The sequence below is a fragment of the Tympanuchus pallidicinctus genome, unplaced genomic scaffold, assembly GCF_026119805.1.
Source record: "Tympanuchus pallidicinctus isolate F22 unplaced genomic scaffold, pur_lepc_1.0 scaffold5, whole genome shotgun sequence".
Classification (NCBI taxonomy): Eukaryota; Metazoa; Chordata; class Aves; order Galliformes; family Phasianidae; genus Tympanuchus; species Tympanuchus pallidicinctus.
Genome location: NW_026294769.1, coordinates 33,115,622 through 33,130,745, shown reverse-complemented (window position 1 = coordinate 33,130,745; position 15,124 = coordinate 33,115,622). Strand labels below are relative to the sequence as shown.

The window sequence follows — 15,124 nt, the reverse complement described above, 5'->3', positions numbered from 1 at the left end:
CAAAGCACATACACTTAGGATCTGTGTTCCCCTTCTTACATGGTGGTCAGACAAGAAAAGAGTAACTTAGGCTTGTCTGCCCATAACACACACAGCTGAAATCAGCTTGAAAATGTGTGAGATTGTCTAAATAGAAATAATTTCCCCAGCTCAGAAAAAATATTAATAGGCACCAGCAACCTTGTGACTTGATATATAGAACAGGAGACCAGATAGTAATAAGAAGAAAAGAGTTTCCATTAAAAAAAAAAAAAAAAAATCTTATCAGCCACCCACCATGTGCTATAATTTAAAAGCTTTTGAGCAAAGAGCATTTCTTTACTGCTAACAGGTTTAAAATGTTGCAGTATGTAGAAGAAAAAGTCTTGATTAGCTGTGGCAGATGAGTCAGCAGAGAAACAGTTCACGATGCAGTCCAGACTTTACATTTTGACACATATTGTTAAGGGCTGCCCAAAGTCATTCCAAAAGGCAAAAGAAAAAAGAAGGGAAAAAAAAAAAAAAAATAGGGAAAAAGAAGTATGCATGTTTTTTTTATAGAGAGAGAGAGAGTAAGGAAAGAGGAAAAAGGATGTCTAGCACCTTAATTTAACCTTGATTAAACAATAATATTGAATAATATTCATCTTCACAGATTTTGTGACAGTTTTAGGTTTTGTGTAAAAAAATCTAGTTATGGCTAGGGAACAAGATTCTTCAGGATATGTGTATGTTATATATTAATGATACACTTTAGGTAGAAAGTCATACACACAGAGAGGATGTGCTTTATTATTATGAATTAAAGCACAAGTCTTTTTCTGTCTTCTTGAGAGAAAGAAAACACTGTGTAAATATAGCAGTGGGTATTCAGTAGTTCTGAGTAGCAACATCCCATATATCTAACTACAGGTCAGATATCTTATAAACCTATGTGTTATCCACAACAACAACAAAATTGATTCAGGAGATGGACAAAACTCATCCGAGAAATGTTCTGGTTTTGCAATAGTGATGAACAGTTTGCTTTTTCTCTTAGATCATGACAGATTTGAGCTTCCAAAGCATCAGTCTGGGAGGGCAGGAAGGAAGATGTAAAATAGATTCTGAGGATTCTAGATCCTATGACATTTCTAGCAAAAAATAAAATAATGTCTTTTGTATTCCAGGCAAATTATAGCCTGCTACATTATAATCTTGGTTTCTATAAGGCGAAATTCAATGACTGTTCGAAACAATTGTACAAGATTGTTATCTGTTTTAGACATGAGAAAATTTCCCTTAATCTCTCAAAAAAAGAACGTTATTTATAACGTGAGATCCCATTCTCTTTTATTATTTTAACATTTCTGTCTGGTGGGAAAATTTTTACAGTGTCCACTAGTAGATGCTGTTTTACTTCCCAGTGCAACAACGAGGCTACTGAAGAAAACAATGGAAAGACTTCAAGGAAGGGTAGCAAAACAAAAAAAGCAGTTTGCTGTAGGAAAAAAAAAAAAAAAAAAAAAAAAAAAAAAAAAAAAAAAAAAGTTAAATGACAAGTCAGTCCATGTACCTATAAAGTCAAGACCTGTGGTAATATTTTCACTTTCATTCTAGCTATTGAGGGATACACAATGAAATTCACAGCAAAAGATGGAAAAAGTGTGCAAAGTGTGACAATAGATCTGCACTACACTTGATCTTAGCCAAAAGGCTGAGAAGCAATGGTGTAGGGAACCTGCTTTGGCAGGGGGGTTGGACTCAATGGTCTCTGGAGGTCCCTTCCAACCTCTACAATTCTGTGATTCTGTGTGATTCTGTGAACAGAGACTCTACCCTCCATAGATGATAATCCCATCTAGTTCTGTAGCTTGGGCCGCACATGCCTAAATTCTGAAAGTCTATCCATTTTTCCTTTTTAGCCTGATTCTACAGTGAATAAATAAGTTACAAATAATTAACAGTCAAGCCTACTTATCTTTCAAAAATGGCAGAAGTCTTCTCTCTAATTTTCTGGATTAGTACATAGTGTTTTGATTTCAAAATTTTGTTGGAATTTTTTTTTTTTTTCCCCAGTACTCATTGGAATGTAATCAAATGCTATGAAGACAGCAGGATGAAGAAATATTTTCCAGAATCTGGGTTCTCACCACTGTGAGTCAAATCATGATATTTTTCTAATAAAATCATAGGAAACCTATATTTTAGTAGCTACTAAAATGGCTCAAAGATGACCTAGCTTTGAGCAATATAAATAGAAAGACTGATGGTTTTAACAGTATACTGTTAGATTTCTGTCAGCCATTTCACATCATGAAAACTTTCTAACCATACTGTCAAATTTTGTACATATTTTAACACACTATTATTTTCACTAGGCATAAATGACACTTATAATTGGACTACATCTAAACATAGGATCTTGAGGTACAGGTAAATAAAAGTGCAGATAGTGCTAGAAAAAATATGGCAGTAGATCTTAAACCAGACACTATTCTTGTGCATTTTATTTTGCAGTCATGTGCTGTAAATGTAGACCATCACACTGCACAGATGGAAGTGCAAGTTTGAGGGCTATTGAGCCTGTGGATTTTCCCAGTGTGTCACAATTACAGAAACATCTGTGCTAAATAACTTCAAGCTGATCCACAGCAAAAAATGGCAATGTTCAATAACTCTTAATATCCATTTTTCCCCTGTGGTGAGACGGCCTAGTGATTGCAAGTTGGACTATAGTATAAAACATGTACCTTCATTATTTCAGTCTCTATTTAGAGATTTCTCCAGTGGTATATTACCTACAAAATCCATATGTTTTTCCTTACTTAGCTGTATAGAGCCTCAGTTCCAGAGATACCACATGCCTGCAGCTATCATTGACTTCAATTAGAGGTGTGGATCTGTATGTTCTCTGAAAACTAAGTCCTGTGGGGATACTTCTAATTGATTTTGATTTGCACAGGGAAAGGAAAAAGTCTGGGTGACATGATCATAAGAGATCAGAAGGGAAACAGAGGCATTTTGCCTGCAGGAAAAAAGACTAAAAAACATTGTCACAGCTAATATATAGTTTGTACCATACCAGCTTAGAAAACATGCACCTTTTTCTTTCTTCTAGCAGACAAAAGAAAGCTAGAATTCCCCTAAAAAAATACAAAGGAATGAAAAGCATTCCCGAATGCCTGCAATAATATAATCCCAGATCCTTTTATTTAGACCACGTTGCAGTTCATGAAAATTCAGTATTTTTACCTATGACAGGAATGGGACAGCATTTCTCACCCTCCACTCTCCTGCAGCACTGGAATCTGAAGATTTTTGCTGGTAAAAGTACATTACTCAAATATAGCACCTTCCCAATTCTTCATGCACTGCTACAGATTCATTTTTCAATTTTTGTTTCCTGTGTTTGTTTCAGCTAGATAGGCACTTTAATACACTCACCAGATTTTATTCATGCATCCCAGAATTCAAAATATAAAGATTGATACATTTCTTAGCTACAACACAGTGCACATTTTATATCTAATGTACATTTTTCCATGTGTTGTCCAATGTCACCTGGGACATTCCAAGTGAAGAATACTCTTTCTAATACACTGTGATCATTCTGTAGCATTACCTGTAGCATTCTGTAGAATCAGTAGGATTCTTTCCCTTGCATTTGATTTAAATTCTATTTTCCTCAGCTCCATCTCAATTTCTTCCAATACTTGACTAAGTATTTTCTTAACTGCTTTGATGTTCAGACTCCTGAAGTATTAACAAACTAGTGAGACATATCTTATCTGACATTCAGCCAAACTAAACACTGTTAGTACTTACACCTTTAAACCCAGTTCTTGATAATTACTACTACCAGTTTTTAAATTTTAATTTCAATTAATCTCTTTCTACATACTGAGCTGCAGTTACTATAATATTCCAACTATCATCTCATCTGTGATACAGATGACATGACTACTCAGAGGAAACAACCAGAAATTATGCTGGCTTTTACTGCACCTTTATCTCTTTGCCAGTTCTTGCATGATTTCCTTACTGTTCAATATATATGTGTCCTAGAACTGATGCATTGCTAGTTGGTATCTGAACACAAGCCCTCCTTTCATTCTTGATTCAAAACCTTTTCTTCTACTAAGAAGGTATAGTGCACAAAAAAAATAAATAATTTTAAAAGGATATACGTGAAGGAGAGATTCTAAGGTTGAGGGAATTTCTCAGTGTTTTTTTCTCCTAACCATCCCTCTGACCCTAGTACACACCCACATGAAATCCTCCAGCAGCCCCTCTCTCAAAGTTTCTGCCAATTCTAACAAACACCAAGTTGTCAAGTGATGCTGCTATTTTGTCCCCATAGCAACAAGCTTTTTGGCCTGAGCGACAGAATTTCCATATTGTCAACTGGAGTATGTCCCACACAACTCCAAGGAGCACCTGGAGTTTTTTTGCAATGCAAATATCTGTTTCTTTCCCCCCTCCCAATTCTTCATATATTAAAGGGATGTTATTTATACTCATTGCAATGGATGGTATGATGACAGGCTGAGCATTTGAAATTTATTTTAAAATTCTATAAACCTGTCCTTTCAGGATTCTATGTTCCTTTTGAAACAGCTGTGAATTTCAATGCCATCTTTAAAATGAATTTGAAAAAATACACAAAGGTAAAATATTAAGGTCTTGATAACTGAACAGAGAAAATATATGATGTATTATGTGGCACATTTTTTATGCTTTTAAAGTTGAGGAAAAATATCAGAGAACTGTTGAAAATGTGTTCCTTCAATAGTAACACATTTCTAACCTATGTACATCTAACAGGTTATTCTACTGCATACTCTGACTAATCTCCTTGGTTAAAAATTGTTAGGTCATACAGACTGTGTGTATACTGGTAGTAGGCTTGAGCAAGAGAGAAAAGCAAAATCATTTCCATCAATTTCATTGAATTAGTTGAAGTTTGCAACACTGAAAATTTGGTATTCATGTCTCCCATTTCCAGTGTTAACAGCACTTTTAATTATATTTAATCTCACTGAATCTTGAAGATGTTATCTTTCAGTTTGCTTATCGTGGCCACTTAAAATCATAACCAAAACAATAACTGGGTACTCTCAAAGCTTATGGAAACTGCCTTTAGCAACATCATTACCACATTTAGATAACAACACCATGCTAACATGGGGATAAAAGAGATCAGAAGTTAGTTTATTGTCTTTTGGACAAGATGTAAAGCTACATAGTGATATTTTAGCGGCAGTCAGCCTCAGTAGCTCTGACAAATGCATTTTGTGTAACTAGTTCTATTTCCTAGATTACCAAAGCAGTTTCAGTAGGATGTTTTGGTTTTTATTTTCATCTGAACAATAATTTTAGTGTATTTTTTCATATATATGTCTTGCACATTCCATGACAAACTTTCAGTAATGAGTGGTAGCTCACTGTATTCATTATGTATTTTCAGTTTTGTGGGATAGTTCTTTAACGGAACTCTCTTATTCTGAAAATTAGGATCCTATATATGGAGTTAAGGTATAGGTACATAATTTGGACAGAAATAATATTTAATAAGTTTAATGTAAGCAATGAATTATTTATTATATCATTGGCATGTTTTTCATCTGAGACTAATGGATGAAAAAATGAATGAAGTATCTTTCAAGGAAAGAGATAATCTTGCTTGCAAATACTGACTAAATAATAAAAAATAATTTTACAGGGCAGTTTTGTAGAATCTAAACAGTAGGCTAAACACTATCTGCATATTGTTTCCCAGCTGTTCCAGCTAATTATGGCTGTATAACAGAGAGGTGTTTTAATGTAAAGTGTTATCTGATGGCTGCAAAAGCACTGAACTGGATGAATTACTGCATCCCACAGATGAGAAACTTCCTTGAGCATTGTTTCTGTCTGAGTAAGTACAAAATACAATCAGGATCAACACACCTGAGGTGGTTAGGTTATAAACACAGGTTCAGAGAAAAACTTGTCTACACTACAGTGGAACATGCAGGAGCTGTGTGTATGTACCAACCTGGCAGATTCAACAAGGTTTAGATATAGAGCACAGGAGTAGAGAGCTGGGAGACATAACCTGAGGACATCGTACATCCTCCTCTGTCCTCTCAGGCAAACAAGTCCTCATTCACACAGGTCCTCAGCAATACATTCTGCATCACCGAAGACTCACAACACCCCGCCACAATACATAGCGTACACAAGGCCAAAACCTGCAAGACCTATGTGTACAACAAGCAGAATGAGGAAGAAATGAACATCAAATGTTCTTCAGCATTAAACAAACATTCTGAAGCACTGACTGTGAGGAATTCACATCTGTGCTTTGTTATTACTGCTCCAAAACTGTCCTTTTCCCTACTCATCTTTGGTTTAGAACTCCAGCACCTCCAAATTCATGAAAGTAATTGTGTCAAACAGCACATGGGCTATTGCAATAAATAATGCTTTGGTTTCTTACCTGACTCCTCTAATATTCTATTTTTCTAAGGCTGGGTTCAGATCAGCTCTTCCCATGCCTTCTTCCCCAGTGCCTGCTGAGCATTTACTGTATTTAAGCAATGCAAGCATTACTCTGCTTGAGTGTAGCATAGCAAATGAGTGCACAAGAATCCCACTGAGGCAGCTCATAGCTTGTAGCCTGCGGGTACTAATTGTTCATCAGGAAGACCTTAAAGCCTATTTAATGCCAAAGACTAAAGATCTTTTTACCTCTTTGCCATTTTGTAATTCGCTACTGAATCAAAACAAGAGAATGAAGGGTTTTTCCTCATATAACAAATTAAAAAATGAACAAACAGTTATCATGTTTTTCTTTATAGTACAGAATGATTCATGTGTCATCTTTCATGAAAGCCAATAAATCTATGATTTAAAGCCTTGATAGCTATAAGCCTTGAGTATAAAGTAATCTACTACACAAGAATTTATAAGATAAATCCCTTTAGGGTTCATAGCTATTCAGCCCAAGCATACTATATCTATCTATTTAATCTAGCTAATTTATCTATCTCTATATTTATAAAATAGCCAGTTTCTAGAAGCCAGATGCCAGCAGTGTACATTTAATTTGTTGACAAATTGATTTGGTTGCTACATCACAGATAGACACAATTCTGTCTGTAAATAAATGTTTTATCTCTACATTGATATATTTTATCAGACTTCACACATAGTCACATTCTAGTCCATTGTAACACCTTTATCTGGACTGGGATATTTGTCTTAGTAAGCAAAAAAGCTTACTAAGGGAGATAATTATCGGAGGAGTGTAGAAAGAATAGTATTGCCAAAGAGCCTCAAATCTTTGCCCAAGCAGCAGGGGTTGTCCTTAGTATCCCTTCTAATTATACATTTATTAGAGGAGCTACAGTAATCAAATGTTAATTTGCAAAATATCAGTGTGGTTTTATATTCTTATTCCCTTTTACTGACATTGACAATGTAAAACATTTCCAAACTGTGAATATTTTTCTGGAACTTCACTTCTCATTATCTGCCAAGAATTATTATGCTCATTATGTATCTAGGTTGATACAGAGACAGTTGAGAGTGATATTTATAAAAACAAAATAACGACACCTAAGCTCACACATAAGAGAGCTGTTGTTTCAAGAGGACAATTCCTGCCACTGTCCCTAATAGTGAAGATCCTGCTATGCTACTTTTGTTTCTGCTATGATGGGACAAGTTCTTGCCTGTAGGCAAGCCTGAACTTCCGAAATGATCATGTTATTCTCGGGGTCTAGTGAGCAATGTGAAAAGCATGGGGTTTTGAATTGAGGATGCAGGAGAGCTATAAGGATTTAATGTCTGGAATGAATCATGCTGCTAGAGATCACTCTGCCACTGGTCAGTCATCGTTTATGTGCTCACATACTGTTACAAATCATTGCATGCTGGTATATTAAAGGCATATTTCTGCATTTGTTGTGTCAGTGAAAATGTTATAATGGTGGAAGTTTGTCTTGTTTTTATTGTTTCAGTAAAGAAAATGCATGTGAAATTGCAGTAAATGAAATTGGGTTGTGCTGTGTAACTTCAGACAACCTGATGCATTGTGGTGAATGGTACCTAGTATGAACACTCTGTTTTCTGACAAAAAGAAGGCCAGATAGCACAGCCCACTGGAGAGGCCAAAAGCTGTCTCTGCCATGCCTCTTGCCCAGAGCTTCAGGCCAGTCAGTGCCTGCATTCTATCCTCCAGCTGTTCTTCATTTATTCCAGATTTTGAAGCAGAAAAGAAACTGATTGCTAAGTAACACCTTGTAGAAGATAAGTTGAGATTTTTATTGTTTTATAGATGTTCAGTAATGGCACTTTTCCTAGGAGTAGCAGCATTGCTCCCAATGGCATTTAATGGCTAAATCTGTGATATTATGCTGTAGAGACTCATATTTTTGCAGATGACTGTCATTGTTATGGAGAACCTTTAGGGTAACAATGTAAAGGCACATCTTTGTTCAGACTTCCACTACAAAGTAATCACACTCATGGCCCTTCAGTTTTCTATGCACGTAATCCAATTGATGCCTGCAGTATTTGTTTCATTAGAAACTAGAGATATTCAGATATTTTACATTTAACTACCTCTATTTTTGCTTAATTGTTTGATTCCTATTTTTTCTCCTGACATGCTATGTTCTAAAGTGTTTGTTCAGTTAACCTGCAAAAATGCAGCCAAAGGTGTAACACAGAGCCCAGGCAAGTCAGGATTTGATTGCCTAAAATTGTTTCAAGTAAAACCTGAGGGAAAGCTGTGCATGTTCTGTGACACACGGAGGTGCCAGGGTCAATTTGATGTGCCTAAGAGATCAAGAGTGGGCTGAGGCTCTTACAACTCAGGTTAGCAAATGGCACTTGTCAAGGGTTTGTTATTTTAGGTGGAGCCATTAAGACACAGTAGCACTCTGGAAAACTCAGTGCTGCTGAGCAGTCCACTCTGCCATCAGAACCAGTATTTACTCACATAAGTTTGCATCATATTAACTTTTTCTGTTAGTTCTGTGGAGCATATCCTCCTGTTTCCAGTACGATGAAAAAATGATGTCTTCCGACTGAGCACATCTCTCCATCATTAAATATTTTTTCAAAAAACAATACCCACATCAGTCAGTAAAGTGCTACATTTCACTCATCAGTGTGTGCACAGAGCCTGTTTTTCCCTGTATTGCTATGACCTTTCATTGACAGTTGCAGTGTTCCATGTTTCTTAATAGGCAAATAAAGCTGAAGCAAACCAAAATGTGATTGTTCTCATCTGATCTTTTTTTCTGGTTTCTGCATCTAGTGATGCAACCTCTATTTCTCTCTATTCTCTGGCTTATTCTTTTCTGAGCACACCTGACACACATAAGGTTTAATAATTTACAGGTAGAGGGCCTAGTTTGCCAGGCTAGGGACAAATTCCAATTTCTTTCAGCAACTCTAATGAGACAAAGCAGTCAGAAGTTTGTTGCAACCACCACATAAAAACAGATTTATGGATGCTTTTTGTCAGAGAGTGGTGCAAGATAGTTTGAGTGTTCCACTGAATCTTTCCTTTCATCTCCAAGAGTAGTTTCCCCACTTGCTAATGGAAGAAATACAGTTATGAGTACTGAATATGTTTTTCCTATTTAATTAGATAAGATTGGCCCAGTATGAAACAGGCTCTGCAATTCTAATTCAGTACAAATGCCATATAGCCAGTGATTATGATTCTCAGAAGACTGTACTTGTAGAGATCTTTATATTCTGTAGATCATTCCTGGTTGATACATTAAAGGTGGGCAGGTTGGATGGTATGAGCTAGTGATGCTGTAAATGACCTGCTACTGTTGGAAGAGCTCCTGAGAGTTCTCCACAGCTGGCAAAGATTATTCTAACCTTTCTAAAAATGAGAGCAATGCATATTGTGTATCCTTCTGCCTTTCATGGCAGATGAGGAGATTCCCATTGACTTTTGTTTGTTTGCTTTTCTCTGTTTCTGATGTGCATTATTCATTGCTTCTGTTTAAATATTCTGGCTTTTTTGGATCATTTGAAGATATAGCATCAGCATTACAATTTCAGAAGTTATAGCACAAAAGCAAAAAGCACTTAAGTTATATATGGTGGAAGCACATTTAGGTGTAGAAATGGCCATATCTGAAATATTGTATTCTGAACCAGATGGTGCTGTCAGACAGTGCAGTGACAACTTTTAGATGATGCAGAAAGGGTAATGTGCCCAAGCAGTGAAGGAACTCTATCTCCATTTGCTGCATTTTTTTAACTTCACTTACAGATGGTACCACAAAGACCAGCTCAGGAGGAAAAGTAAGACTTTCTCTTGGCTGATTTTGACTTAAAAGAATCTGTCAGAATATTTATCAGTTAGCCAGGCAGGCCATTCTTCCTAGTGACTGCTTATGGCTTTTTCATAGTAGAAGGAGTAGGTAATAGAAGAAATTGGGAATTTTTAACATTTTTCATCTGAAAATACAGTCACTTCCAATCAAGCATCATTTCTAGTGACAAATATATATTAAAATACGACATGTTGTTTTCTTCTTCAAAAAATGGTTCCAATTTTCTGGTCAACATTTCTCAGTTCAAAATATAACTAGAGGTAGACATGCTAAAATATTTCTATGAAATCAAATTGCAACAGGTTGAAATTGTCAAAATAAAATATTAGTGATTCAAACTGCTCTTCAATATTTCACAACACCAACTTCTTTTTCATGAATATTTTTAGAGTGACTTCATTATATTTTTTTGTCAGCAATTTCAGCTGATCTTGAAAGTATTCATAATTAAAAAAAAATATTTTCTCAGTGCTACTTCAAATATGGATTTCACAGGGATTAGATCAATCATCTAAAAAGCAGAATTTTCTTCTGAAATATTTCAGTATTACATTCTGCTTTCAACCCATGTTGAGCAAAATAAGCAAAAAAACACCACAAAAAAAAAAAAAAAAAAAAAAAAAAAAAAAAAAAAAAAGCAAAATAACACCACAAGACCATGCTTACCTAAGTGTGATACCACAGACTTTGTCTTCTCTTCATCTTAAAATCACTTGGCTCTTAACTACTGAGGCTACAAGCCAAGCTATCTGTTTTCATCCAAACTAATGAAAATTAGCACATCAGTCCATAAAGTGTGCACATCCAGTCTAAAATAGTAACAATTCCTGGGGCATTTATTTTATTTGTGACAGCTAAACTCAAGAAAGATGAATTGCTTTTCAGAGAATCAACACCTCTGCATGTAAATTTAACCACTGAATTGATAATGAGAGGAAAAAAATGTTACAAAAATAAAACTCCTACTTAATGCAATGCTCTACTTCTTTTCCTGTAAAAATGTATTAGAAATATAAAAATAAATCTAGTTGATTTTGCTGATATCAAGCTACTGAAACCATGACTAAATTAGCTGGTAAAATATCTGGTAAAAGTAGGTGGAATTTTTAACTCCAAGGCACAGCACAATTTTGCATGCACAATAAATTATTTTACAAATTTAGGACAAAAATAAGGGGTTCCATTAGTGAATGGAGTTATGGAGGACAACCAGAGAAAGGAGGACTTCATTACCTCTTGCAGGCAACTCAATTCTTCACCATGGTTCCCTTGGTCTGCGTAGCCCATATAGCTTTTCTAAAAGAATGTAACTCTATTTGTGAGTGGAATGGTTAGGAGTGAAATTCACAAATGGAAATCTTACCCAAGGTATAAGTGCAGAGAAAAGCAGCATAGTCAAAAGGAATTAAGAGAGAAGCTGCAATCAAGTATTCCAGAACACTGATGTCCAGTCAAACTGATTATCATCTGTTATTCTGCAATATGTAGCAAAGATATTTGTCTTTCTGAGGGAGCATTTTTTAGGACTGTTTAATGAAAACAGAAGTTTTAAATTATGTAATATAGAAAAATATTCCATGTGATAACTGAAAGCCTTACTAATTCAATTTTATGGAACTCATGATCTCTTAGAAGCACTGGAAATTTTTTGCTGAATTAGAGTAGATGGGAGTGTTACTTCCCTTTTCATAGAGAAAACACAGTCATTCACCTTTTTTTTTTCCCCTAAGTTTTCTTTCAAAGGCTCATCTACATTCATCTAGCTGCAGAAAAAAATATGTCATCCAACAGCAGCTAGCTCTTGCTTGTTTGTTTTTTCCCCACTGGCCTTCTGAACATTATAAGCAAAGCCAGCAAAAACAAATTTACCTTGGCAGAGCTACATCTTTGATAGGGATTCTGCTAACATAGTGATGCCAATCTGGGGAAGAGACTTTTCGCAACACTGACAGGTGCAGCAGTGTTGAGAACATTAACCAAGCCACATTTTTAACTAGGAAATATAAATATCTTGAGTTTGTTTTTCATTTGTTTGATTATATTAGTAAAATAAATAATTCTCATGTGATCAAAAACAGATATGGCAATGGTATTGAGACGTACATGACATGTTCTCATTATGTAGAATGAGATCCTTTTTGGCATCCAGATGTACTGTTTGGAAAAAAAATTGTCTTGCTGATGGGTGCAGGAGTTAATCTATAAATCAGCAAAAACCTGTGACATCTTTGTCTGTCATAGAATGGTGACAGATAAGAAAAAGATTTCTTAACTAAATCAAGATGAAGGATTTTTGGCTTAACATTCTAGGTAATTATCTGAAGTAGAAATAGGAATCCAGACTCTAAACATCTTGCTCTTCATTGTTGTCTCTAAACCCAACCAAGTTTCTTCAAAATTGTAGAGTTGTAATGCAGTTCAGCCAGCAGATGAAGACAGGCAAACCATAACAATGTCTGCTCCAACTTTAACTGTAAATTGTTGTATCTCTTAGAGATCATTCAAAGAGTGGATTCCAGTTTATTTAAGCCTATCATATATAACCCTCACAAAGCTGAAGGTAATTTCAAAGATTGCAAGGAAAATCTCCACTGAGATATACATTTTCTTCTCACTATTAGACCATTTTAAGGGTGCTGCTTCGTCATGCATAATGAGAATAATTCACGAGCGAAAACTCACTATCCAGCAGAAAAAAAAAAAATGAAATTCTGTAAATGATTTCCTTCCATCACTTCCTGGTGATCTACATTTCCTCTGCAATTTCTTTCACATTGTACAAAGACACGCATATAGTTACATTCTTAAGCAGGAATATAGATCACTCTGAGAGTAATGCCTCCTTTCTGTTTTTGTGGAAAATATAACAGATACAAATTTGATAAAGCAAATTCTCAGCTACAAAACACTTTTTTTTCAGCACAGTTATCACCATTATGCATTCTTGTCAGTGATGAACAAGAGCCTGCATGCCATGCTCATCTAAACGTGTACCACTGCAGGTGATCCACTGTTTCACAGCTACAACAATGTTGCTGAAATGCATCACCTACCACCTCGCTGTGCTCACATCCACTGGTTGGTTTCCACAAACCTTCACAAGTGTCAGTGAATGTCAGTGGGTGCCATTTTTCCATGTAGAGAAATTCAGTGACATACCTTTGCTTTAGACACACTTCCACATCAGACACCATTTTGTCAGACTGTCCCTCTGCTGCCATCTGTCACACAGCAACAAAATGAAGCAAAATATTGACAGAAAGATTCTCCCTTTACTGCAGTACCACTAACATCCACTTCTCATGTTGTAGACCAACATAATAAAAAAGAAGATATCACTTTTGGAGCAGGCCTGCGGTTTGTATAAGCTGTTCTGTAAATTTATTTGCCAGTGAGTACAACAGAGATCACTCTTCACTGTGGTTAGTCTTCTAGACTCCATATCACAGCATTTTCACCCAGAAAGCATTGTCCCTAAACAACTTAACAGCTCAAAATTCACAAGCACTCAACTTACATTGGTGAAGCTTGATGAATTTGGCTCTGAGAATCATTACATTTCCCCAGACCAAAGTTTATGTTCACAGTATACAAGAGCAAGAGTGACATGTCCTCTGACAAGTACCAGCAGAATTACTAGCTTGAGCAGACATGCTGTCCAATACAATTTTAGGCTCTGCAGACCTACCCATAACTGCAGTTCATGAAAGGTCAGTTCTGTCATTTATGATCACTACAAAAAATATAGATTAATGTCTGTTCCAGTTTTGCACAGAAGTGTAGCTTTATCCACTTGCTCTTTCCCCTGGAGTGACAGGGTAATCTTTGTTAGGGTCACCATAAAGCTAAGACAGATAGATAGAAAAGCTACATGAGAATCATGAATCAGTCCTATACATTCACCCTCTGCATAAGGCCATATTATGTGAGTGAACAAAGGAACCAGCTGAGTCCAGAAGCACTAGTGACGCAGATCATCATGTCTATTCAGTGTGATCAAAATGTGCACCACTTACATGAGACATCAGTGTGCAAGAATCACTCTTATTTTCCAATATGGCCTGTGACCATAGAAGCTGTGGGGCAGTTTCTTGTGATCTTCCCTTGTCCATTGTGATCTTTCCTTGGCCTCTTTCAGTGTCTGCTATTTCTGTCTCAAGACCAGGGTTCAGCAAGCATCCTTTGGCATACAGAACATCTCACGTCCACCTTTTGCATCATAGGACACTAAGCTGTGCTCAGAAAAATACTCTAATTGAACCATCTCTGTTGTGAGGCCCTACTTAGGGTTAGTACTCCAAATGTACTCCTTCTAAAGTAGGTATAAGTACTTGCAGAAACAAGAAATGCAATCTGAGCTCCTCACTCCAAACTATTTTCTCAAACACCTACACTTTTTCTAAATATACTCATACTTGACTAATTTGTCCTGTCTGGCGTGAATGTGTAGATAAAGAGCTCCACGCAGGTAAGACTGCATTTAGATTTGTCAGCCATATGGCATTAGTGTGGACTGTTCCTCTGTATCTTTTTCTTTTGTTTTATCCTCTGAATTCCTGCCACTGTTTTGTTTCTTCTCTGTATTACCTTTTCCTTTCTGATCCCTTTATTTTTCTACAAATATTTTATTTTCCTATTCAGATTGCCTTGTAAAGTAGAATCAATGACTAAAAATATCTTACAGTGGATAGTTTATTCTACTGATTTGATAGCCTTATCTGCTTACACGTTATCATTATCATATTATGTTTGGATAGTGCATCAATTCTTTCAGCTTTTGAAATTCTCAGGAGCACTTTGGAAAACAAAGC

At 36.0% G+C, this 15,124-nt stretch overlaps 1 long non-coding RNA gene across 1 annotated transcript in view; it reads left to right on the top strand.

The window, feature by feature from the left end:
- Positions 1-15,124, top strand: part of LOC128090912 (uncharacterized) — a 37,032-nt gene that overhangs the window by 9,873 nt on the left and 12,035 nt on the right. The window contains exon 2 of the long non-coding RNA XR_008211146.1: positions 2,038-2,115. This is a non-coding gene — a long non-coding RNA (uncharacterized LOC128090912). The remainder of the gene's footprint in view (positions 1-2,037; positions 2,116-15,124) is intronic.